Raw genomic sequence first — 26,645 nt, forward strand, 5'->3', positions numbered from 1 at the left:
TTTTAAGCAACTAGATCATGAGCATGTTGCACAATCTTGGGAGAGGATGAAATTAATGATTGGCAATTGCCCTACTCATGGTTTGAATTTATGGATGATCATACAAAATTTTTATGCCAGATTGAATTTTGCCTCTAGAAATCTTTTAGATTCGGCCGCAGGAGGCACTTTTATGGAAATCACATTAGGAGAAGCTACCAAACTCCTACATAATATTATGGTTAATTATTCTCAATGGCACACCAAAAGATCTACTAGTAAAAAGGTTCATGCGATAGAAGAAATTAATGTTTTGAGTGGAAAGATGGATGACCTTATGAAGTTGTTTGCTAATAAGAGTGCTCATGTTGATCATAATGATATGCCTTTGTCTACTTTGATTGAGAATAATAATGAATCTATGGATGTGAATTTTGTTGGTAGGAACAATTTCGGTAACAACGCTTATAGAGGAAACTTTAATCCTAGGCCGTATCCTAGTAATTCCTCTAATACTTATGGTAATTCCTACAACAATTCTTATGGAAATTATAATAAGATGCCCTCTGATTTTGAATCTAGTCTTAAAGAATTTATTAGTTCGCAAAAGAGTTTCAATGCTTTGATTGAAGAAAAATTGTCTAAGATTGATGAGTTGGCTAGGAACGTGGATAGAATTTCTCTTGATGTTGATTCTTTGAAGGTTAGACCTATTCCACCCAAGAATGATATCAATGTGTCTCTCAAAGCAATGAGAATTTCCATTGATGTGTGCAAAGAAAGAACCGCTAGGATGCGTGCTAAAAAAGATTACTTTATAAAAGCATGTTGTTCTAGTTTTGATGATAATAAGTATGAAGATATAAAAGTGATTGATGTGCCTCCTATTAAATCTTTGTTTTGCAATATGAATCTTGATAATGATGGGACTGGAGATGAGTCAACTTTAGTTAAAAGGTGTCCCAATGATTCGGAGTTTTTAGATCTTGATGCAAAAATTGGTAAAAGTGGGATTGAAGAGGTGAGAACTTTACATAGAAATGAACCCACTATTTTGGATTTCAAGGGATTTAATTATGATAATTGCTCTTTGATAGATTATATTTCCTTGTTGCAATCCGTGCTAAATGCTCCGCATGCTTATAGTCAAAATAAAGCTTTTACCAAACATAACATTGATGCTTTAGTGCAATCTTATGAAGAAAAGCTTGAATTAGAAGTTTCTATCCCTAGAAAACTTCATGATGAGTGGGAACCTACTATTAAAATTAAGATTAAAGATCATGAATGCTATGCTTTATGTGATTTGGGTGCTAGTGTTTCCATGATTTCAAAAACTTTGTGTGGTGTGTTAGGTTTCAGTGAATTTGATGATTGTTCTTTAAATTTGCATCCTGCGGATTCCACTATTAAGAAACCTATGGGAAGTATCAATGATGTTTTTATTGTTGCAAATAGGAATTATGTGCCTGTAGATTTCATTGTTCTTGATATTGATTGCAATCCTACATGTCCCATTATTCTTGGTAGACGTTTCTTTAGAACGATTGGTGCAATTATTGATATGAAAGAAGGGAATATTAGAATCCAATTTCCGTTAAGGAAATGCATGGAACACTTTCCTAGAAATAAAATTGAATTACCTTATGAATCTATTATGAGAGCCACTTATGGATTTCATACCAAATATTATAATACCTAGATCTAATCTTGTTTTTATGCCTAGCTGGGGGCATTAAACGATAGCGCTTGTTGGGAGGCAACCCAATTTTTTTTGTTTCTTGATTTTTGGTTCTGTTTATTAATAAATAATTCATCTATATTCTGTTTATATGTGGTTTTATTCTTCTAATTAGTGTTTGTGCCAAGTAGAACCTTCGGGAAGTCTTGGGGGAAGTTTTTGCGATCTTGCTGTAAAAAAAGAGAAACTTTGGTGCTCACGAGATTTGCTGCCATTTTTTTACTGGAGAGTGCGATTAGGTTGGTTCTTTGTGCACATGATTAATAGACAAATGCCTCACGTCCGCCAATTTATTTAAGAATTTTTGGGGTTACAGAAGTATTTGAAACCTACAGATTACTACAGACTGTTCTGTTTTTGACAGATTCTGTTTTTCGTGTGTTGTGCTTATTTTGATGAAGCTATGGCTAGTCTCGGGGGGTATGGACCATAGAGAAGTTGAAATACAGTAGGTTTAACACCAATATAAATAAATAATGAGTTCATTACAGTACCTTAAGTGGTGGTTTGTTTTCTTATACTAAAGGAGCTCATGAGATTTTCTGTTGAGTTTTGTGTTGTGAAGTTTTCAAGTTTTGGGTAAAGATTTGATGGATTATGGAATAAGGAGTGGCAAGAGCCTAAGGTTGGGGATGCCCAAGGCACGCCAAGGTAAAATTCAAGGACAACCAAAATCCTATGCCGGGCCATCCCCTCTTTCGTCTTCGTCCATTGGTAACTTTAGTTGATGCTATATTTTTATTCACCACATGATATGTGTTTCGCTTGGAGCGTCTTGTATGATTTGAGTCTTTTCTTTTTAGTTTACCACAATCATCCTTTCTGTACACACCTTTTGGAGAGACACACATGAATCGGAATTTATTAGAATACTCTTTGTGCTTCACTTATATCTTTTGAGCTAGACAATTTTGCTCTAGTGCTTCACTTATATCTTTTTAGAGCACGGTGGTGGTTTTATTTTATAGCAATTATTTATCTCTCATGCTTCACTTATATCATTTTGAGAGTCCTCTAGAACAGCATGGTAATTTTCTTTGGCTATAAAATTAGTCCTAATATGATAGGCATCCAAGATGGGTATAATAAAAACTATCATAAGAAGTGCATTGAATACTATGAGAAGTTTGATACTTGATGATTGTTTTGAGATATGAAGATGGTTATATTAGAGTCATGCTAGTTGAGTAGTTGTGAATTTGAGAAATAGTTGTGTTAAAGTTTGTGATTCACGTAGCATGCACGTATGGTGAACCGTTATGTGATGAAGTCGGAGCATGATTTATTTATTGATTGTCTTCCTTATGAGTGGGGGTCGGGGACGAGCGATGCTCTTTTCCTACCAATCTATCCCCCTAGGATCATGCGCGTAGTACTTTGTTTTGATAACTAATAGATTTTTGCAATAAGTATGTGAGTTCTTTATGACTAATGTTGAGTCCATGGATTATACACACTCTCACCCTTCCAGCATTGCTAGCCTCTCTAGTACCGCGCAACTTTCGCCGGTACCATAAACCCACCATATACTTTCCTCAAAACAGCCACCATACCTACCTATTATGGCATTTCCTTAGCCATTCCGAGATATATTGCCATGCAACTTACCACCGTTCCGTTTATTATGACACGTTTCATCATTGTCGTATTGCTTTGCATGATCATGTAGTTGACATCGTATTTGTGGCAAAGCCACCATCATAATTCTTTCATACATGTCACTCATGAGTCATTGCACATCCCGGTACACCGCCGGAGGCATTCACATAGAGTCATATTTTGTTCTAAGTATCGAGTTGTAACACTACTAGGGAAATGGCTACTAGTAGCGTTGTTTTTTTGGTTAGTAGTAGCGCGGGTACCCGCGCTACTACTATATTTTTCGAGTTGTAACACTACTAGGGAAATGGCTACTAGTAGCGTTGGTTTTTTGGTTATTAATAGTGTGGGTACCGCGCTACTACTATCGCGCTACAGCTAAAAGTTAGTAGTAGCGGGGGTCACCACGCACTACTACTAACCAAAGTTAGTAGTAGCGAGGGTGCTACCCGCGCTACTACTATCCTCAATACTAGTAGCACACATTAATTTCCCCACGCTACTACTATATAAGTAGGAATTAAAAAAATAAAAGTTAGATGCAGTACTCATGATGTAAATCAGAGACATGTCCAATGCAAAATAAACTCAGCTCACAGAAACATCTAAACACTTGCAGCGCTCAGGGATGCAACATTGAACATTTCAACTAGAATATCCCGTTTAACATGAGACGCACACATCCTTCCATAGCGCTCCACCACCTACCTAAATAGACCACTCCTCTAGATGTATCTACCAAGGCTCGGAGTTCAGACGCCGATGGACCTCCCCCCGGATGGTGGTGTCGAGGTCCACCACCTCGGCGACCTCCGGCATCGCGATCACTTGGACGATCATCTATGCGCAACGATTGCAATCAGCTCCGGTGTCGAGATTTCTCAAATGATATTTGTTTCACCAACAATGATAAATGACGAGGTATGTAAGAATTACCGAAGCAGCATCAGCATACCCTCTGATCCTTGGAAGAACTTGAAGGACAAGGTTCTTAGCTTTCTCCCCACCGACTAGCACAAGTGCAGCAGCACTGTCGCTGTACATTAGAAGATAAGAATGACACTATAGTTACACTCGAAGTAAACATTGCTTTGCATAATTTATATTAACAATGGAGAAAGCCTACAAATTATGCTAAAAAATAATCTAGCTTCAGTACACTCATAAGATGACACATTTACATAGAAGACATACACCATAGTTTGGTTGCGTAGTGCATACAGAAGGTAGCTTGATCGTGTAAAAATAAAGCTACAATCCTACACTAAGAAGTGGTCATAATTCTGAATGAAACTGTTCAGTTTGTATTCAACAAAGATACTTCCATCACAGAGCTCAGTATCTGCTAGCTTAAATTCAAATGCTTACTCAAGATTGTGATATCATACAGGACTCTAGCTGCACATTAACTAATCTGCAAGGTTTCCATCTAAGAAACTATCCACGTAGATACTAAACGAATAGTCAGAATACGTAAACAACAAATCTTATACTAGAAGAGTTGTCGGCAATTAGAAAGCCGTTTTTCTTAAACTAGCAGGAACCTTCTCGTTGCAGCGTATTTGGGGGCATTGGACATGCTCCCCATGCCTGGTGGCGGGCTAGAGAGGGAGTTGAACGAATGTGTGTTTAGAAAATGGGTAATAGCACAAAAAAGAGAAATTGGCCTCAAGTGGATGAAAATGACAGAACAAAGTTTGAGTGGTATTTAAGTGAAACAACATAGTTTAGTGCTATAGAGCTTAAGTATGTATCTTTCGGCACGACGACAGTGGACCAACAACTATTCCTATATATAAAGCTTGGCAATGAACCAACAACTCTTCATATAATTAAAGCTTAACTAAGACGAGTCAATATTCATTTTCTTTCTGTGTAACCAAAATAAAAAGACGAGTCTCTAAAGAAGAACAATGGCTGCACACAAGGGCTAAAACTGTACGTGTTTGCAAGTGGCCAATGGGCAACATGAGGTTTTCTTCAACGAGAGAAACAACCTGTAGTGGATCAAGGTCTATGCCAAGTAGCATACGACTCCATCTAATGTAGGGTGGAACCCTATTTGGCCGATCTTTCACGAAAGGAGCGGATCCCGCGATGAACACGAAGAACACGAGGAGGGAAACGAGGGAAAACACAAGGGGAAACACAAGAGGAAACACTAAACCAACACGAATAAGTCACACATGTGCTAGATCCTCGGGTACGTAAGGAAAGATACACGATCCATGGACAACTAAGGACGATACAAGGGTAGCCGGTCTTCTCCGTAAGGAGGTTTTGAGTTCTTCCCTAAAAGGGGTCTGGAATCCACTTGGGGGATCTTCTCCGGTGGAGGCTTGAATCTCCGAGGAGAAGGTGTCCAAGTGGATGAGCAAAGCTCTCACACAAAATATGAGCTAATCCTTTGCTAACCCAAGCTAGAAGGAATAGGAGGGCTATATATAGTCTAAGTGCAAATGGGGCAAATGTAGGGGTACATGGGCCTCGTGCCCGAGACTGGACACAGCCAGGTACCGGACGTCCGCTGGGGACCGCTCGTCCAGTGTCTCATGAGCGTCCGGTCGTCCGGTCTCCTTTGGACATCCGCTGGATTCGTTCTGTGATGGGGGTGTCGGACGTCCGTAGCTCCGGACTTCCGCTGATGTTGGCTCGGGTGCGGTCGCGCCGGTCGTCCGGTGGGGGCAGGACGTCCGCACCTTTGCCTCGGGTGCAGGGGCACTGGTTGTCCGGTCTGGACCGGACGTCCGCTCGCTGGGGCTCGGCTAATGCTTCAGGCGCCGGACGTCCGGTCCCGGCCGGCCGTCCGGTGGCTGGGACTTTTCCTGCAAACCTTCTTCTTCGTCTCCGTCTTCACGTCCACCTTCCTCTCCTTCTTTTCTCCTCGCTCCTTAGCTTCTTCTTGATTCCTGAGTATGCACAATGTGTCCATATGAGGTAGTAGCCATGTCTCATGTGCATCGAAGTGGAATTGTGAGAGGAGAGATGTCACCTCGGTTTCAAGAGCACTTGCGCGTGCTCGTGTCATGGGTCCGAGTGGTGTCGTAGGAGATGTAGTTGGGTCCATGGGGATGACCTTGGGATGCTCCGCATCATAACCCCTTGATACGTCACCAATGTATCTATAATTTTTATTGCTCCATGCTATATTATCTACTGTTTTGGACTATACTGGGCTTTATTTTCCACTTTTATATTATTTTTGGGACTAACCTATTAACTGGAGGCCCAGCCCAGAATTGCTGTTTTTTGCCTATTTCAGTGTTTCGGATAAACAGAATATCAAACGAAGTCCAAACGCAACAAAATCTTCGGGAACGTGATTTTCTCACCGAACGTGATCCAGGAGACTTGGACCCTGCTCCAAGGAACAAAAGATGAGGTCACGAGGGTGGGGGGCGCCCCCCTAGGGCGCGCCCCCTGCCTCGTGGGCCCCTCGTTGCTCCTCCGGCGTACTTCCTCCTCCTATATATACACACGTACACCCAAACGATCAGAACGGGAGCCAAAAACCTAATTCCACCGCCGCAACTTTCTGTATCCACGAGATCCCATCTTGGGGCCTGTTCCGGAGCTCCGCCGGAAGAGGGCCGTCATCACGGAGGGCTTCTACATCATCATAGCCTCTCCGATGAAGTATGAGTAGTTTACCTCAGACCTTCGGGTCCATAGTTAGTAGCTAGATGGCTTATTCTCTCTCTTTGAATCTCAATACAAAGTTCTCCCCCTCTCTTGTGGAGATCTATTCAATGTAATCTTCTTTTTGTGGTGTGTTTGTTGAGACCGATGAATTGTGGATTCATGATCAAGTCTATCTATGAATAATATTTGAATCTTCCCTGAATTCTTTTATGTATGATTGGTTATCTTTGCAAGTCTCTTTGAATTATCCGTTTGGTTTGGCCAACTAGATTGGTAGTTCTTGCCATGGGAGAAGTGCTTAGCTTTGGGTTCGATCTTGCGGTGTCCTTACCCAGTGACAGAAGGGGCAGCAAGGCACATATTGTATCGTTGCCATCGAGGATAACAAGATGGGGTTTATTTCATATTGCATGAATTTATCTCTCTACATCATGTCATCTTGCTTAAGGCGTTACTCTGTTTTTAACTTAATACTCTAGATGCATGCTGATAGCAGTCGATGAGTGGAGTAATAGTAGTAGATGCAAAATCATTTCGATTTACTTGGAACGGACGTGATGCCTATATACATGATCATGCCTAGCTATGCTCAATTCTGTCAATTGCTCAACAGTAATTTGTTCACCCACCGTAGAATACTTATGCTCTTGAGAGAAGCCACTAGTGAAACCTATGGCCCCCGGGTCTATTCTCATCATATCAATCTCCATTACTTTAATCTTGCTTTGCTTTTTTACTTTGCCTTTACTTTTTTACTTTGCATCTTTATATCAAACATACCAAAAATATTATATCTAGAAGATCTCACTCTCGTAATTGACCGTGAAGGGATTGACAACCCTAATCGCATTGGTTGCGAGTAGCTATCGCTTTGTGCAGGTACGAGGGACTTGAGCGTGGCCTCCTACTAGATTGATACCTTGGTTCTCAAAAACTGAGGGAAATACTTACGCTACTCTGCTGCATCATCCCTTCCTCTTCGGGGAAAACCAACGCAAGCTCAAGACGTAGCAAGAAGGATTTCTGGCGCCGTTGCCGGGGAGTCTACGCAAAAAGTCAACATACCAAGTACCCATCACAATCCCTATCTCTCCATTACACTATTTGCCATTTGCCTCTCATTTTCCTCTCCCCCCAATTCACCCTTGTCGTTTTATTCGCCCTCTCTCTCTATCCTCCCTCTCTATTTGCCTCTTTTGCCCGTTTGCTTTCTGTTTGCTCGTGTGTTAGATTGCTTGTTTGTTGCGATGGCTCAAGATACTACCAAATTGTATGACTTCACCAATACCAATAATAATTATTTCCTTAGCACTCCGATTGCTCCTCCTACCGATGCTGAATCTTGTGAAATTAATACTGCTTTGTTGAATCTTGTTATGAAAGATCAATTCACCGGCCTTCCTAGTGAAGATGCCGCTACTCATCTGAATAGCTTCATTGATTTATGTGATATGCAAAAGAAAAAATATGTCAATAATGATGTCGTTAAATTGAAGCTATTTCCTTTTTCGCTTAGAGATCGTGCTAAAGCTTGATTTTCGTCTTTGCCTAAGAATAGTATTGATTCATGGAACAAGTGCAAAGATGCTTTTATCTCTAAGTATTTTCCTCCCGCTAAGATCATCTCTCTTAAAAATGATATTATGAACTTTAAACAACTTGATCATGAACATGTTGCACAAGCTTGGGAGAGAATGAAATTAATGATACGTAATTGCCCTACTCATGGTTTGAATTTGTGGATGATCATTCAAAAATTTTATGCCGGATTGAATTTTGCTTCTAGAAATCTTTTAGATTCGGCCGCGGGAGGCACTTTTATGGAAATCACTTTAGGAGATGCTACTAAACTCCTAGATAATATTATGGTTAATTATTCTCAATGGCATACTGAAAGATCTTCTAATAAAAAAGTGCATGCGATAGAAGAAATTAATGTGTTGAGTGGAAAGATGGATGAACTTATGAAATTATTTGCTACTAAGAGTGTTTCTTCTGATCCTAATGATATGCCTTTGTCTACTTTTATTGAAAATAACATTGAATCTATGGATGTGAATTTTGCTGGTAGGAATAATTTTGGTAACAACGCTTATAGAGGGAATTTTAATCCTAGCCCATATCCTAGTAATCCTTCTAATAATTATGGGAATTCCTACGACAACTCTTATGGAAATTATAATAAGATGCCCTCTGAATTTGAGAATAGTGTTAGAGAATTTATGAATTCACAAAAGAATTTTAATGCTTTGCTTGAGGAGAAATTGCTTAAAGTTGATGATTTGGCTAGAAACGTTGATAGAATTTCTCTTGAGGTTGATTCTTTAAAGCTTAGATATATTCCTCCTAAGCATGATATCAATGAGTCTCTCAAAGCCATGAGAATTTCCATTGATGAGTGCAAGGAAAGAACCGCTAGGATGCGTGCTTCCAAAGATGCCTTTATTAAAGCGTGTTCCTCCAATTCCTATGAAAATCAAGATGAAGATCTAAAAGTTATTGATGTGTCCCCTGTTAAATCTTTGTTTGGCAATATGAATCTTGATGAAACTGAATATGATCTTCCTTTACCTAGAAGGCGTTCTAAAAATTCAGAGTATTTAGATCTTAATGATGAAATTGATGAAAGTGGGATTCAAAGAAAAAAAAATTAGATGTTGCTAAACCAACTATATTGGATTTCAAGGAATATAATTATTAAAGTTGTTTTTTAATTGATTGTATTTCCTTGTTGCAATCCGTGCTAAATTCTCCACATGCTTATAGTCAAAATAAAGCCTTCACCGAACATATTGTTGATGCCTTGATGCAATCTTATGAAGAAAAACTTGAGTTGAAAGTTTCTATCCCTAGAAAGCTCTATGATGATTGGGAACCAACTATTAAAATTAAAATTAAAGATTATGAGTTTTATGCTTTGTGTGATTTGGGTGCTAGTGTCTCTACTATTCCCAAGACTTTGTGTGATTTGCTAGATTTCCGTAATTTTGAAGATTGCTCTCTAAACTTGCATCTTGTGGATTCCACTATTAAGAAACCTATGGGAAGAATTAATGATGTTCTTATTGTTGCAAATAGGAATTATGTGCCCGTAGATTTCATTGTTCTTGATATAGATTGCAATCCTTCTTGCCCTATTATTCTTGGTAGACCTTTCCTTAGAACGGTTGGTGCGATTATTGATATGAAGGAAGGGAATATTAGATTTCAATTTCCATTAAAAAAGGGCATGGAACACTTTCCAAGAAAGAAAATAAAATTACCATATGAAACTATTATGAGATCCACTTATGGAATGCCTACCAAAGATGGCAATACTTAGATCTATCCTCGCTTTTATGCCTAGCTAGGGGCGTTAAACGATAGCGCTTGTTGGGAGGCAACCCAATTTTATTTTTATTCCTTTCTTTTTGCTCCTAATTAGTAATAAATAAATTATTTAGACTCTGTTTAGTTTGTGTTTTTGTGTGTTTAATTAGTGTTTGTGCCAAGTAGAACCGTTGGGAAGACTTGGGGAAAGTCTTGTTGAACTTGCTGTAAAAAACAGAAACTTTAGCGCTCACGAGAACTGCTGTCATTTTTATTTGAAGAGTTCTATTTAGTTTATTATTTTTGCAGATGATTAATAGATAAATTAACCACGTCCAGCAATTTATTTTAGAATTTTTGGGGTTCCAGATCTTGCGCTAGCTACAGATTACTACAGACTGTTCTGGTTTTGACAGATTCTGTTTTTCGTGTGTTGTTTGCTTATTTTGATGAATCTATGGCTAGTAAAATAGTTTGTAATCCATAGAGAAGTTGTAATACAATAGGTTTAAAACCAATATAAATAAAGAATGAATTCATTACAGTACCTTGAAGTGGTCTTTTGTTTTCTTTCGCTAATGGAGCTCACGAGTTTTCTATTTTGAATTTTGTGTTGTGAAGTTTTCAAGTTTTGGGTGAATTCTTTTGATGGATCATGGAACAAGGAGTGGCAAGAGCCTAAGCTTGGGGATTCCCATTGCACCCCGAAGATAATCCAAGGACACCAAAAAGTCGAAGCTTGGGGATGCCCCGGAAGGCATCCCCTCTTTCGTCCACTTCCATCGGTAATTTACTTGGAGCTATATTTTTATTCACCAACATGATATGTGTTTTTCTTGGAGCGTCTTGTATTATTTGTGTCTTTGTGTCTTAGTATACCACAATCATCCTTGCTGTACACACCTTTTGAGAGAGCCATACATGAATTAAAATTTGATAGAATACTCTATGTGCTTCACTTATATCTTTTGAGCTAAGTAGTTTTGCTCTATGTGCTTCACTTATATCTTTTGAGCTAGTTAATTTTGGTCTATGTGCTTCACTTATATCTTTTGAGCTAAGTAGTTTTGCTCTATGTGCTTCACTTATATCTTTTGAGCTATGCAGTTTTGCTCTATGTGCTTCACTTATATCTTTTGAGCATTATAATTTTGCTCTATGTGCTTCACTTAGATCTTTTAGAGCACGGCGGTGGATTTGTTTTAAAGAAACTATTGATCTCTCATGCTTCACTTAAATTATTTTGAGAGTTTCTTAATAGCATGGTAATTTTCTTAATAATAATATGCTTGGTATTCAAGATTTGTGAAACTTTCTTTTGAGTGTGTTGAATACAAAGAAAAGATTGAAACATGATAATTGTTTTGAGATATGGAGGTGATAATATTAAAGTCATGCTAGTTGAGTAGTTTTGAATTTAAAGAATACTTGTGTTAAAGTTTGTGATTCCCGTAGCATGCACGTATGGTGAAGCGTTATGTGATGAAGTCGGAGCATGATTTATTTATTGATTTGTCTTCCTTATGAGTGGCGGTCGGGGACGAGCGATGGTCTTTTCCTACCAATCTATCCCCCTATGAGCATGCGCGTAATACTTTGCTTTGATAACTTCTAGATTTTTTCAATAAGTATATGAGTTCTTTATGACTAATGGTGAGTCCATGGATTATACACACTCTCGCCCTTCCACCTTTGCTAGCCTCCCTAATACCGCGCACATTTCGCCGGTATCATACACCTACCATATACCTTCCTCAAAACAGCCACCATAACTACCTATTATGGCATTTCCATAGCCATTCCGAGATATATTGCCATGCAACTTTCCACCATCTAGTTCATCATGACATATTGATCATGTAGTTGACATAGTATTTGTGGCAAAGCCACCGTTCATAATTTCTTCATACTTGTCACTCTTGATTCATTGCATATCCCGGTACACCGCTGGAGGCATCCATATAGAGTCATACTTTGTTTTAGAATCGAGTTGTAATCATTGAGTTGTAAATAAATAGAAGTGTGATGATCATCATTCAATAGAGCATTGTCCCAAATAAAAAAAAAGAGAAAGGCCAAAGAAAAAAAGAAGGCCCAAAAAAAGGGACAATGCTACTATCCTTTTTTCCACACTTGTGCTTCAAAGTAGCACCATGATATAGCGAGTCTCATATATTGTGCTTCAAAGTAGCACCATGTTCTTCATATAGAGAGTCTCATATGTTGTCACTTTCATATACTAGTGGGAATTTTTCATTATAGAACTTGGCTTGTATATTCCAATAATGGGCTTCCTCAAAATTGCCCCAGGTCTTCGTGAGCAAGCGAGTTGGATGCACACCCACTTAGTTTGTTTTGTTGAGCTTTCATACATTTATAGCTCTAGTGCATCCGTTGCATGGCAATCCCTACTCACTCACATTCATATCTATTGATTGGCATCTCCATAGCCCGTTCATACGCCTAGTTGATGTGAGACTATCTTCCCCTCCTTTTTGTCTTCTCCACAACCACCCTTCTATTCCACCTATAGTGCTATATCCATGGCTCACGCTCATGTATTGCGTGAAGATAGAAAAAGTCTTGAAAAAGTTAGAGTATGAAATAATTGCTTGGCTTGTCATCGGCGTTGTGCATGATTTAAATACTTTGTGTGGTGAAGATGGAGCATAGCCAGACTATATGATTTTGTAGGGATAACTTTCTTTGGCCATGTTATTTTGAGAAGACATGATTGCTTTGTTAGTATGCTTGAAGTATTATTATTTTTATGTCAATATAAACTTTTGTCTTGAATCTTTCTAATCTGAATATTCATACCACAATTAAGTAGATTTGCATTGAAATTATGCCAAGTAGCACTCCGCATCAAAAAATTCTCTTTTTATCATTTACCTACTCGAGGACGACCATGAATTAAACATGGGGATGCCTGATACGTCTCCAACGTATCTATAATTTTTGATTGCTCCATGCTATATTATCTACTATTTTAGACTATACTGGGCTTTATTTTCCACTTTTATATTATTTTTGGGACTAACCTATTAACCGGAGGCCCAGCCCAGAATTGTTGTTTTTTTGCCTATTTCAGTGTTTTGGATAAATAGAATATCAAACGGAGTCCAAACGGAATAAAATCTTCGGGAACGTGATTTTCTCACCGAACGTGATCCAGGAGACTTGGACCCTGCTCCAAGGAACAAAAGAGGCGGTCATGATGGTGGGCCCCCCTAGGGCACGCCCCCTGCCTCGTGGGCCCCTCGTTGCTCCTCCGGCGTACTTCTTCCTCCTTTATATACACACGTACCCCCAAACGATCAGAACAGGAGCCAAAAACCTAATTCCACCGCCACAACTTTCTGTATCCACGAGATCCCATCTTGGGGCTTGTTCCGGAGCTCCGCTGGAAGAGGGCCGTCATCACGGAGGGCTTCTACATCATCATAGCCTCTCCGATGAAGTGTGAGTAGTTTACCTCAGACCTTCGGGTCCATAGTTAGTAGCTAGATGGCTTCTTCTCTCTCTTTCAATCTCAATACAAAGTTCTCCCCCTCTCTTGTGGAGATCTATTCGATGTAATCTTGTTTTTGCGGTGTGTTTGTTGAGACTGATGAATTGTGGGTTTATGATCAAGTCTATCTATGAATAATATCTGAATCTTCTCTGAATTCTTTTATGTATGATTGGTTATCTTTGCAAGTCTCTTTGAATTATGCATTTGGTTTGGCCAACTAGATTGGTAGTTCTTGCCATGGGAGAAGTGCTTAGCTTTGGGTTCGATCTTGCGGTGTCCTTACCAAGTGACAGAAGGGGCAGCAAGGCACGTATTGTATCGTTGCCATCGAGGATAACAAGATGGGGTTTATTTCATATTGCATGAATTTATCTCTCTACATCATGTCATCTTGCTTAAGGCGTTACTCTGTTTTTAACTTAATACTCTAGATGCATGCTGGATAGCTGTATACGGATGTGATGCCTATATACATGATCATGCCTAGCTATGCTCAATTCTGCCAATTGCTCAACAGTAATTTGTTCACCCACCGTAGAATACTTATGCTCTTGAGAGAAGCCACTAGTGAAACCTATGGCCCCCGGGTCTATTCTCATCATATCAATCTCCATTACTTTAATCTTGCTTTGCTTTTTACTTTGCCTTTACTTTTTACTTTGTATCTTTATACCAAAAATATTATATCTATCAGATCTCACTCTCGTAAGTGACCGTGAAGGGATTGACAACCCCTAATCGCGTTGGTTGCGAGTAGCTATCGCTTTGTGCAGGTACGAGGGACTTGAGCGTGGCCTCCTACTGGATTGATACCTTGGTTCTCAAAAACTGAGGGAAATACTTACGCTACTCTGCTGCATCATCCCTTCCTCTTCGGGGAAAACCAACGCAAGCTCAAGACGTAGGACCCCTCCCTTGGGGAAGATCCATTCTCGGATCAAATTCTTCATCACCATGGAAGGGGGAGAGATCTTTGATGTTGAAGATGTCGCTCTCGTTGTACTTATCGCGCGGGATGTCGATCTTGTAAGCGTTGTCGTTGTAGTGTGCGAGCACCTTGAAGGGTCCATCCGCTCGTGGTTGAAGTTTGGACTTGCGTTTTTGTGGAAAGCGGTCTTTGCGAAGGAGTAGCCACACGAGGTCTTCAGAGTTGAATATCATAGGTTGCTTGTTGAAGTTGAGCTTGGTCGCAAGGCGTTGAAATTGGGGCTCGATGGTGTTTCTTGTATCTTCATGCACCTTCTTGAGACGTGTCACTCATGCACTTGCATCCAAATTGATGCTCTCTTGGAGTGGTAGAGGAAGAATGTTCAATGGTGACAATGGGTTGATTCCGTAGACGACCTCGAAGGGAGACTTGCCGGTTGTTGAGTGTCTTGCTCGGTTGTAGGAGAACTCGGTGATAGGTAGGCACTCTTCCCACTCCCTGAAGTTCTTCTTGATGAGTAATCAAAGTAGAGCGGAGAGTGTGTGGTTGGACACCTTAGTTTGGCCGTCGGTTTGCGGATGGTAAGCCGTGGAGAAGAGTAGTTTGATTCTGAGCTTGGCACATAGGGTCTTCCAAAAGTAGCTTAGGAACTTGACGTCGCAGTCCGAGACAATCGTCTTTGGCACTCCATGTAGACGCAATATTTCCCTACAAAAGAGATTAGCAACATGTGAAGCATCGTCTATCTTGTTGCAAGGAATGAAATGTGCCATCTTGAAGAAACGGTCCACAACGACAAATACCGAATCCTTACCATTTTTAGTCCTAGGCAATCCAAGTACAAAGTCCATGCTAATGTCTTCCCATGGTTGATATAGAATTGGTAGAGGCATGTAAAGGCCATGGTATTGAGATTTGGACTTAGCTTTGTGACATGTAGAGCATCGGTTGGTGAAGCGATTGACATCGCGAAACATCTTGGGCCAATAGTAGTTCTTCGAGAGCGTTGCGAATGTCTTGTCTCGTCCAAAATGTCCCATTAAGCCTCCTCCATGAAATTCCTGCGAAAGCAACAAACGAAGAGAAGACTCGGGGTTGCAAAGCTTGTTAGCTCTCATAAGATATCCATCTTTGATGTAATAGTGTTCCCAAGAGGTGTGCGGTAAACACTTGGCATAAGGAGTAGCAAAAGTAGGATCATGCTCATACAAGTCTTTTATATACTCAAAACCAATGACATCCAATTCAAATTGAGTAACAAGCATGCATATGCGGGAAAGGGCATTCGCCACAATGTTTTCCTTACCTTTAATGTACTTGATGACATAAGGAAAAGACTCAATAAATTCACTCCATTTAGCATGACGCTTGTTCAACTTGGTTTGGCCCTTAAGATACTTGAGCGTTTCATGATCGGTATGACCGATAAACTCATGAGGGCGAAGATAGTGTTCCCATTCATGCAAAACACGGACTAAAGCATATAGCTCTTTGTCATATATGGGGTAATTGAGCTGCGCGCCGGAGAGTTTCTCACTAAAGTAAGCTATGGGGCGCTTCTCTTGCGTTAACACACCTCCTATGCCATTACCACTAGCATCGCAATGAATCTCAAAGGGTTTGTCAAAGTTGGGTAACGCAAGCACGAGAGCATGAGTAAGCAAATTCTTAAGCTCATTGAAAGCGGTATCTTGGGATGGTCCTCAAACAAAAGGCGCATTCTTCTTGATCAAAGCATGCAAAGGCGAAGCAATGGTGCTAAAATCTTTCACAAAGCGACGATAGAAACCCGCAAGGCCAAGAAAGCTACGCACTTGTTGCAAATTGGTTGGTTGTGGCCAAGTCTTAATAGCATTGATCTTGGACTCATCAACATGAACACCCTTAGAAGATACAACAAAACCCAAGAAAACGAGCTTGTCAATGCCAAAAAGGCATTTCTCCATATTAGCATAGAGACGCTCTTTTTGAAAAGTTTGTAAAACGGTTCGGACATGGGTGACATGCTCTTTGAGAGACTTGCTAAAAACAAGGATATCATCAAAGTAGACCACAACAAATGCACCAATGTAAGGGCGAAAGACATGATTCATAAGACGCATAAAAGTACCCGGTGCTTCCGATAGACCCGTAGGCATGACTAACCACTCATACAAGCCAAACTTGGTTTTGAAAGAGGTTTTCCATTCATCACCCTCTTGTATGCAGATTTGATAGTAACCACTCTTAAGATCAATTTTCGAAAAGATAGTGGCACCACTAAGTTCATCAAGAATATCGTCAAGGAGTGGAATGGGATACCTATAACGAACGGTGATAGCATTGATAGGTTTACAAGTAGAGCACATGCAAAAACTACCGTCTCATTTTGGCACAAGGATGACCGGGACGGCACAAGGGCTCAAACTTTGACGCACATGTCCATGGTCTATGAGATGCTTTACATGCCTTTGTATTTCTTTGGTTTCTTCGGGGTTGACGTGGTAGGGAGCTTTGTTCGGAAGTGGTGCTCCGGGGATGGGGTCGATAAGGTGCTCAATACCTCGTAGTGGAGGTAGTCCCGGAGGTAGCTCGTCAGGGAAAACATCGAGAAATTCCTGCAAAAGAGAAGACAACACTAGAGGAAGAGTGTGAGAGGTGTTAGCTTGTGGTGCATTGTCCTTGCACAAAAGGACGTAGTGTAGGACACTACATGGGTTCCCACACACTCCTCTTATCTCACTTTTGGTGGAAAATAGGATTAAGTTCTTCTTTTCGCTCATCGTGGAGGCGTTTGATTTGGGCTTGTGGCGCTCAATCTCTTTTTGGTGTCTCGCTCTCTCACTATTATCTCTAGGATGGGTGGCTTGCTTGTCGGCGATCACTTGGCTTGGAGACATGGGCCGAAGTACGTACTCCTTGCCCTTCATCTTGGAGATGTAGTGGTTCGTTCGGCCGTTGTGGATGACTCCTCTATCAAATTGCCATGGGCGTCCAAGGAGGAGGTTGCAAACGGTCATTGGAACGACGTCGCACTCCAAAGTGTCTTCATAGGCGCCAATTTTGAAGGAGACTTGTACTCGATGCTCGACTTGGATAGTGTCGAAGTCGCTAAGCCATTGCACTTTGTATGGATGTGGGTGCTTCATCTTGGGCAATTGGAGCTTGGAGCAAAGTTCTTCACCTGCAAGGTTATGACAACTCCCTCCATCGATGATGACCTTGACGGGTCTTCCATTGATGCCGGCCTTGGTGTGGAATGTGTGGCATCTTTGGTCTTCTTCTTGGTGATGTTGGAGAGTCAAGACCTTGGAGACAACAAGAGCGGGACTTGAATCTTCATCACAAAAGACTTGTTCCTCTTCATCGTTCACTTGTCGGTGCATCGCGACTTGCTCAAGAGCGTCCATTTCTCCTTCACTCATCGAGTCATAGGTGCCGTCATCATTGAGGATCATGGTCCGCTTGTTGGTGCACTCATAGGACTTGTGGCCTCGGCCTCCGCATGTGAAGCATTTGAAGGAACTCGTCTTCACGGTCTCATCGGTTGGAGTGGATGATGATGAAGCTCTCGGCTTGAAGTTGCATGTAGTAGGATGATGACTTGGAGTTGACGAAGCTTTCTTGGTACTCGACTTGTCGACGTTGCTTGTAGAAGGCTTGGTAGATGGAGTTGGAGTCGTTGAAGCTTGGGTGTTGGAGAAGCCGTATGACTAGGATGAGAACTTGACATACTTGAAATCGTCTTGCACTTGACGTTCCGCTTTTGTAGCTTGATGCACCAGCTTGATGAGGTTCGAGTATGGTTGGAAGTCGGCGATCTTCTTGATAGGATGGTTGAGTCCATTATATTCAAGAAATGTGCCATAGTTTGCTCATCATCTTCCGTGACATTGGCTCGTATCATAGCAATCTCCATCTCCTTGTAGTATGATACGTCTCCAATGTATCTATAATTTTTGATTGCTCCATGCTATATTATCGACTGTTTTGGATGTTTATGGGCTTTATTATAAACTTTTATATCATTTTTGGGACTAACCTATTAACCCAGAGCCCAGTGCCAGTTTCTGCTTTTACCTTGTTTTAGAGTATCGAAGAAAAGGAAAATCAAACGGAGTCCAATTGACCCGAAACTTCACGGAACTCATTTTTGGAAGGAAAGAAGCCCAGAAGACTTGAAGTGCACGTAAGGGAAGCTTCGAGGAGGCCACGAGGTAGGGGGGCTCGCCCACCCCCTGGGCGCGCCCTCCACCCTCGTGGCCCCCTTGTGGCCCCCTTGACGTACTTCTTCCGCCTATATATCTCCATATACCCTAAAACGATCGGGGAGCACAATAGATCGGGAGTTCCGCCGCCAGAAGCCTCCGTAGCCACCGAAAACCAATCTAGACCCGTTCTGGCACCCTGCTGGAGGGGGGAATCCCTCTCTGGTGGCCATCTTCATCATCCCGGTGCTCTCCATGACGAGGAGGGAGTAGTTCTCCCTCGGGGCTGAGGGTATGTACCAGTAGCTATGTGTTTGATCTCTCTCTCTCTCTCGTGTTCTTGAGGTGATACGATCTTGATGTATCGCGAGCTTTGCTATTATAGTTGGATCCTATGATGTTTTCTCCCCCCCTACTCTCTTGTAATGAATTGAGTTTCCCCTTTGAAGTTATCTTATCGGATTGAGTCTTTATAGATTTGAGAACACTTTATTTTGTGATCAACTTGCGGGTTCCGCCCATGAACCTATGCATAGGGGTTGGCACACGTTTTCGTCGTGATTCTCCGGTAGAAACTTTGGGGCACTCTTTGAGGTTCTATGTGTTGGTTGAATAGATGAATCTGAGATTGTGTGAAGCATATCGTATAATCATACCCACGGATACTTGAGGTGACATTGGAGTATCTAGGTGACATTAGGGTTTTGGTTGATTTGTGTCTTAAGGTGTTATTCTAGTACGAACTCTAGGGCTGTTTGTGACACTTATAGGAATAGCCCAACGGATTGATTGGAAAGAATAACTTTGAGGTGGTTTCGTACCCTACCATAATCTCTTCGTTCGTTCTCCGCTATTAGTGACTTTAGAGTGACTCTTTGTTGCATGTTGAGGGATAGTTATGTGATCCAATTATGTTATCATTGTTGAGGGAACTTGCACTAGCGAAAGTATGAACCCTAGGCCTTGTTTCAACGCATTGCAATACCGTTTACGCCCACTTTTACCATTAGTTACCTTGCTGTTTTTATATTTTCAGATTGCAAAAACTATTATCTACTATCCATATTGCACTTGTATCACCATCTCTTCGCCGAACTAGTGCACCTATACAATTTACTATTGTATTGGGTGTGTTGGGGACACAAGAGACTCTTTGTTATTTGGTTGCAGGGTTGCTTGAGATAGACCATCTTCATCCCACGCCTCCTACGGATTGATAAACCTTAGGTCATCCACTTGAGGGAAATTTACTACTGTCCTACAAACCTCTGCACTTGGAGGCCCAACAACGTCTACAAGAAGAAGGTTGTGTAGTAGACATCAAGCTCTTTTCTGGCGCCGTTGCCGGGGAGGTGAGTGCTTGAAGGTATATCTTTAGATCTTGAAATCGAGTCTTTTAGTTTCTTGTTTTATCACTAGTTTAGTCTATAAAAGAAAATTACAAAAAAATTGGATTAAGTTTGCGTCATACGCTTCATATTTTTAATATCTTTTGTGAGTATAATGGAAAGGAAAATTGTGCCAATGTGTTAGAAGAAGAATGCATTAAAATGTTTGGCATTAAATATTTGAATGATGAGCATGATTGCAATGTTGTTAGTATGAATTCCTTGAATATCCATGATGCTAATGATATGCAAAGCCACAAGCTTGGGGAAGCTATGTTTGATGAAGATGATATTTTTTGTCCCCCAAGTTTTGAGGAGAAAATTTATTATGATGATAGCACGCCTCCTTTTTATGATGATTATGTTGATGAAAGTGGTTTCAGAGAGGTCATGACTTTATTTTGTGATGAATCCACTATTTCGGAAGAGGTTCCAATTGACTATGAGAACAAAGTTGCTATCTATGATGATTATTGTGATGACTTGTATGAAACTTGTCATCATTATTTTAGTTTTCCATTGGATTATGCCTCACATGATAATTATTTTGTTGAGTTTGCTCCCACTATTATTCATGAGAACAATTTTGTTTGTGTGGAGAGTAATAAAAATTTTATGCTTGTAGATCATGAAAAGAATTCTTTAGGTTCTGGTTATATTGTTGAATTCATTCATGATGCTACTGAAAATTATTATGAGGGAGGAATATATGCTTGTAGGAATTGCAATATTATCAAGTTTCCTCTCTATGTGCTTAAAGTTTTGAAGTTATGCTTGTTTTGCCTTCCTATGCTAGTTGACTATTGTTCCCATAAGTTGTTTGCTCACAAAATCCCTATGCATAGGAAGTGGGTTAGACTTAAATGTGTTAGTCATATTCTTCATGATGCTCTCTTTATGTTTCAATTCTTATCTTTTTATATGAGCATCATTGAAATCATCATGCCTAGCTAGGGGCGTTAAACGTTAGCGCTTGTTGGGAGGCAACCCAATTTTATTTTAGTTCCTTGCTTTTTTGTTACTGTTTAGTAATAAAAATATTCATCTAGCCTCTGTTTAGATGTGGTTTTATGTTTTAATTAGTGTTTGTGCCAAGTAGAACCGTTGGGAAGACTTGGGGAAAGTCTTGTTGATCATGCTGTAAAAAACAGAAACTTTAGCGCTCACGAGAATTGCTGCCATTTTTAATTGGAAAGTAATATTTAGTTAATTATTTTTCAGATGATTAATAGATAAATTCCTCAGGTCTATCAATTTATTTGAGAATTTTATGAGTTCCAAAAGTATACATTTGATCCAGATTACTACAGACTGTTCTGTTTTTGACAGATTCTGTTTTTCATGTGTTGTTTACTTATTTTGATGAATCTATGGCTAGTAAAAGAGTTTATAAACTATAGATAAGTTGGAATACAGTAGGTTTAACACCAATATAAATAAAGAATGAGTTCATTACAGTACCTTGAAGTCGTGTTTTGTTTTCTTTCGCTAACAGAGCTTAGCAGTTTTCTGTTAAGTTTTGTGTTGTGAAGTTTTCAAGTTTTGGGTGAAGATTCGATGGACTATGGAATAAGGAGTGGCAAGAGCGTAATATTGGGGATTCCCAAGGCACCCCAAGGTAATATTCAAGGATATCCAAGAGCCTAAGCTTGGGGATGCCCCGGAAGGCATCCCCTCTTTCGTCTTCGTTTATCGGTAACTTTACTTGGAGCTATATTTTTATTCACCACATGATATGTGTTTTGCTTGGAGCGTCAATTTATTTTGCTAGGATTTTCTTGCTGTTATTTAGAACAATGTTCTGCATCTTTTATTTCAATAAAAGTGGCATTGATAGTCTTTACTATGCCTATTTTAGAAGTCCACATGTTGCTGTTTGAAAACAGAAAGTTTACCGCTGTTGCAATAATTCCCTTGCTGTTATTTAGAATAATTCCCTACAGTTTACCGCTGTGATAAAATGTTGAAACCTTTTGCATATTAAGATCTGATATATTTACTACAGTGGGAATGTTCTTTCATAATTTTTGGAGCTAGGGAAGTATGGATGTTGCTGCATTCTTTACGTGCTGTCCAGTTATGTTTGCATTGTTTGCATATGTTTGCTTCTTTAATGATTCTATTTGAGGACATGACTATTAAATATGCAGGGACATTTAGTATGCAATGTTGAATAATAATTTTAGTGATTTGCTACACTAGAGTATGATAAGGTTTTGGCAATGGTTTATACTAACTTGTCTGATGAGTCCTTGTTGAGTTTTGCGTGGATGAAGCTTTTGAGATTTAGGGTGACCATGATATGAGAGGAATTAAGGAGATACAAAAGCTCAAGCTTGGGGATGCCCAAGGCATCCCAAGATAATATTTCAAGAAGTCTCAAGCGTCTAAGCTTGGGGATGCCCCGGTTGGCATCCCACCTTTCTTCTTCAACAACCATCGGTTAGTTTCGGTTGATCCTAAGTTTTTTTCACATGATGTTTGCTATTCTTAGAATGTCATTTTGTTTTGCTTTTCTTTATGTTTGAATAAAATACCAAGATCTGAAATTCTTAAATGTTAGAGAGTCTTCACATAGTTGCATAATTATTCGACTACTCATTGAGCTTCACTTATATCTTTCGGAGTAGTTTGTTGTTGCTCTAGTGCTTCACTTGTATCTTTTTAGAGCACGGCGGTGGTTTTATTTTGAAGAAATAGATGAACTCTCATGCTTCACTTATATTATTTTTAGAGTCTTAAATAGCATGGTAATTTGCTTAAATAATCCTAATATGCTAGGCATCCAAGAATAGTAAAAACTTTCATATAGAGTATTGAATACTAAGAGAAGTTTGATGCTTGATGATTGTTTTGAGATATGGAGGTAATAATATCAAAGTCGTGCTAGTTGAGTAGTTGTGAATTTGAGGAATACTTGTGTTGAAGTTTGCAAGTCCCGTAGCATGCACATATGGTAAACGTTGTGTAACAAATTTGAAACATGAGGTGTTATTTGATTGTCTTCCTTATGAGTGGCGGTCGGGGACGAGCGATGGTCTTTTCCTACCAATCTATCCCCCTAGGAGCATGCGCGTAGTACCGAGGTTTTTGATGACTTGTAGATTTTTGCAATAAGTATGTGAGTTCTTTATGACTAATGTTGAGTCCATGGATTATACGCACTCTCACCCTTCCATCTATGCTAGCCTCTTCGGTACCGAGCATTGCCCTTTCTCACATTGAGAGTTGGTGCAAACTTCGCCGGTGCATCCAAACCCCGTGATATGATACTCTCTATCACACATAAACCTCCTTATATCTTCCTCAAAACAGCCACCATACCTACCTATTATGGCATTTCCATAGCCATTACGAGATATATTGCCATGCAACTTTCCACCATTCAGTTTATCATGACATGTTCATTATCGTATTTGTGGCAAAGCCACCGTTCATAATTTTTTCATACATGTCACACTTGATTCATCGCAATCCCGGTACACCGCCGGAGGCATTCATATAGAGTCATCCTTGTTCTAGTATCGAGTTGTAAATAAATAGAAGTGTGGTGATCATCATTTTCTTGAGCATTGTCCCAAGTGAGGAATAAAAAAAAGAAAAAAAAGAGAAAGACCATAAAAAAGAGAAGGCAAAAAAAGGCCATAAAAAAGGAGAAGGCCCAAAAAAATGAGAGAAAAAGAGAGAAGGGACAATACTACTATCCTTTGCCACACTTGTGCTTCAAAGTAGCACCATAATCTTCATGATAGAGAGTCTCTTGTTTTGTCACTTTCATATACTAGTGGGAATTTTTCATTATCGAATTTGGCTTGTATATTCCAACAATGGGCCTCCTCAAGTGCCCTAGGTCTTCGTGAGCAAGCAAGTTGGATGCACACCCACTTAGTTTCTTTTGTTGAGCTTTCATACATTTATAGCTCTAGTGCATCCGTTGCATGGCAATCCCTACTCCTTGCATTAACATCAATCGATGGGCATCTCCATAGCTCATTGATTAGCCTCCACTACTAGGAAAAGGGCTATAGATAATATGGACACTAATGGCGCACCAGACATGTGGTGCGCCACTCCTATATAGCAGTGGCGCACCATGTGCTGGTGCGCCACTCCTATATAGCAGTAGCGCACCATGTGCTGGTGCGCCATTAGTGTCTATCACACTAATGGCGCACCACACCAATGGTGCGCCACTACTAACATATTTTTTTATTTTTCCAAAAATACTAATGGCGCACCAAGTAACAGTGCGCCATTACTAGTTTAACTAGTAATGGCGCACCACTCGATCACCACGTGCGCCACTACTTTCATTTTTTTTTGCAAAACTACTAATGGCGCACCACAAGGGGGTGCGCCAAAAAAAGATTACTAATGGCGCACCTCTAGGGGATGCGCCATTGCTATCCAAAAAAAAATTCTAATGGCGCACCGCTAGGGGGTGTGCCATTGCTAAACCTCCCCCCTCGCCAACCCCCTTTCTTCCCCCAATCCCCCCACCCCCACCCATACTGCGCCGACCCATCTCGCCCCTCGCCTCTCGCCACCACCGCCGATCCCCTTCCACCCACCGGCGACCTTGCTCCCAGGCTCCGCCGCCCCCACCCACCCCCTCCCTCGCCTTCCTAGCCCTCCAAACCCTAGAAACCCGTGGCGCCCAGACCCACTGCGCCGCCCTGACCGAGACCCACTGCGCCGCCCCACCGGAGACTTGGAGCCTCAGAGCTCAGACCCACTGCGCCGCCCTGCCGGAGACAGACTTGGAGCCTCGGAGACCCACTGCGCCGCCCCGCCGGAGACCCACTGCGCCGACCCACCCACTGCGTCGCTCCGCTCCGGCCACCACCTCATCGTGGTCAGGTAATCCCTCTCTCCTCCCTCCCGGCCATGCCCTCCTGGCCATGCCCTCTTCTTCTCTATTTTGCTAGGTTTAGGTTAAATCCCTCTCGAATTTATGTCAAATTAGGTTCAAATCCCTCTAGAATTTATGTCAAATTAGTTTTAGCAACAAGAATTCAAGAAGCTTGCTTGAGTTTGTGTCCTTTAGTGTGTAAATCTGTAGTTCTAGCCACTGTTTGTAGTTGTAGCCACTCCTTGAAAATTCAGTTTTGAAAATTCAGTTTATTCGGTTACTAAAAATTCAGTTAATTCAGTTAGGCACAAAAAATTTCAGAACTTTGGTGTGCCCTAGTACTTGGTGTTTGTAGAAAACCAGGAGTGTCAATGTGCCCCAGTACTTGATGTTCACTTTTTTGCTATCTAAATTGAGTGTCATTATTTTGTTTGCACCTGTTCTTATATGGGTGAAACTTCACTTGTTTTTAGGCTAGTGCAGGGTGTTGCTTTATTCTGTAAAGATGATGATCATCTTTTACATAAAACAATTTGTGTGCTAAACAAAGGTTAGGTTCAGAGATAGTGTTGCATTGTTGAGTTTTACTCCTTTTGATGTAGTAAATTTATTGACTGGTGTTTATCTTACTCTGTTCCATTGAGTAGTAAATCATTATTGGCTTGTATAGATGTCAGCATGCTCCCTTTCTACTCATTTTGGAGAACCTGTTCTTCACTTCTAAGAGTTGTTGTATTGAATGGTAGTTCTCATCCATTGGGGTTTTGATTGACATGTCACATTTCCAATGGAGTTTTATATATCTTTAGCATGCTTTAAATTATAAAATTCTAATATTCAGTATTGACAGGTTATTGAGGTAGTTGATATGGACACAAAGCAGTGTTGGTTGTTAGTCTGATATGAATCTAGAAGTGTTGATTTTCCTTGGTATATGTTGTGTTCAGTTTTGGCAGGAGTTCAGAACAGTTAGGCAAAGGTCATGTCTCCGACCATCGTGTCGTGATGATTTTGCAGGTACCTCAAGAGGCCCTTGAGTTTGCTGGAATGTCGATTAACTTCCGTTCCGGTAAATTTTGGTACTCCATGTGTCCTATTTTCAGCAAAGGTCATGCTGAAATTTTCCATGAATTTTAGCATGACTTTGCTAAAAATAGGACATATGGGGTACTTGTGACTAACGCATGGGCCGGGGTATCTTAGTACTTAACTAAGTAGGATCAACTGCCTCTTTATTCTTGCTGCATTAAACCATAGGTGGCAATAGAGCCAAGTGATTAGGCCCAACTTAGAATTCTCCTTCTCAGCTTAGCTTTTAGAATGCCTCGGTGTCGACAAACCCTAAATTATAAAACCTTGGCTTTTAGGGTGCCTCGGTGTCGATAAAAACCTAAATGATGAAAGCTTAGGCTTTTAGGGTGCCTCGGCGTCGACAAACCCTAAATGATAAAAGCTTAGCTTTTAGGATGCCTTGGTGTCGACAAACCCTAAATGATGAGACCA

This window comes from Triticum urartu, chromosome 7A, assembly GCF_056163025.1.
Source record: "Triticum urartu cultivar PI428250 chromosome 7A, HENAU_Tu73, whole genome shotgun sequence".
Taxonomy (NCBI): Eukaryota; Viridiplantae; Streptophyta; class Magnoliopsida; order Poales; family Poaceae; genus Triticum; species Triticum urartu.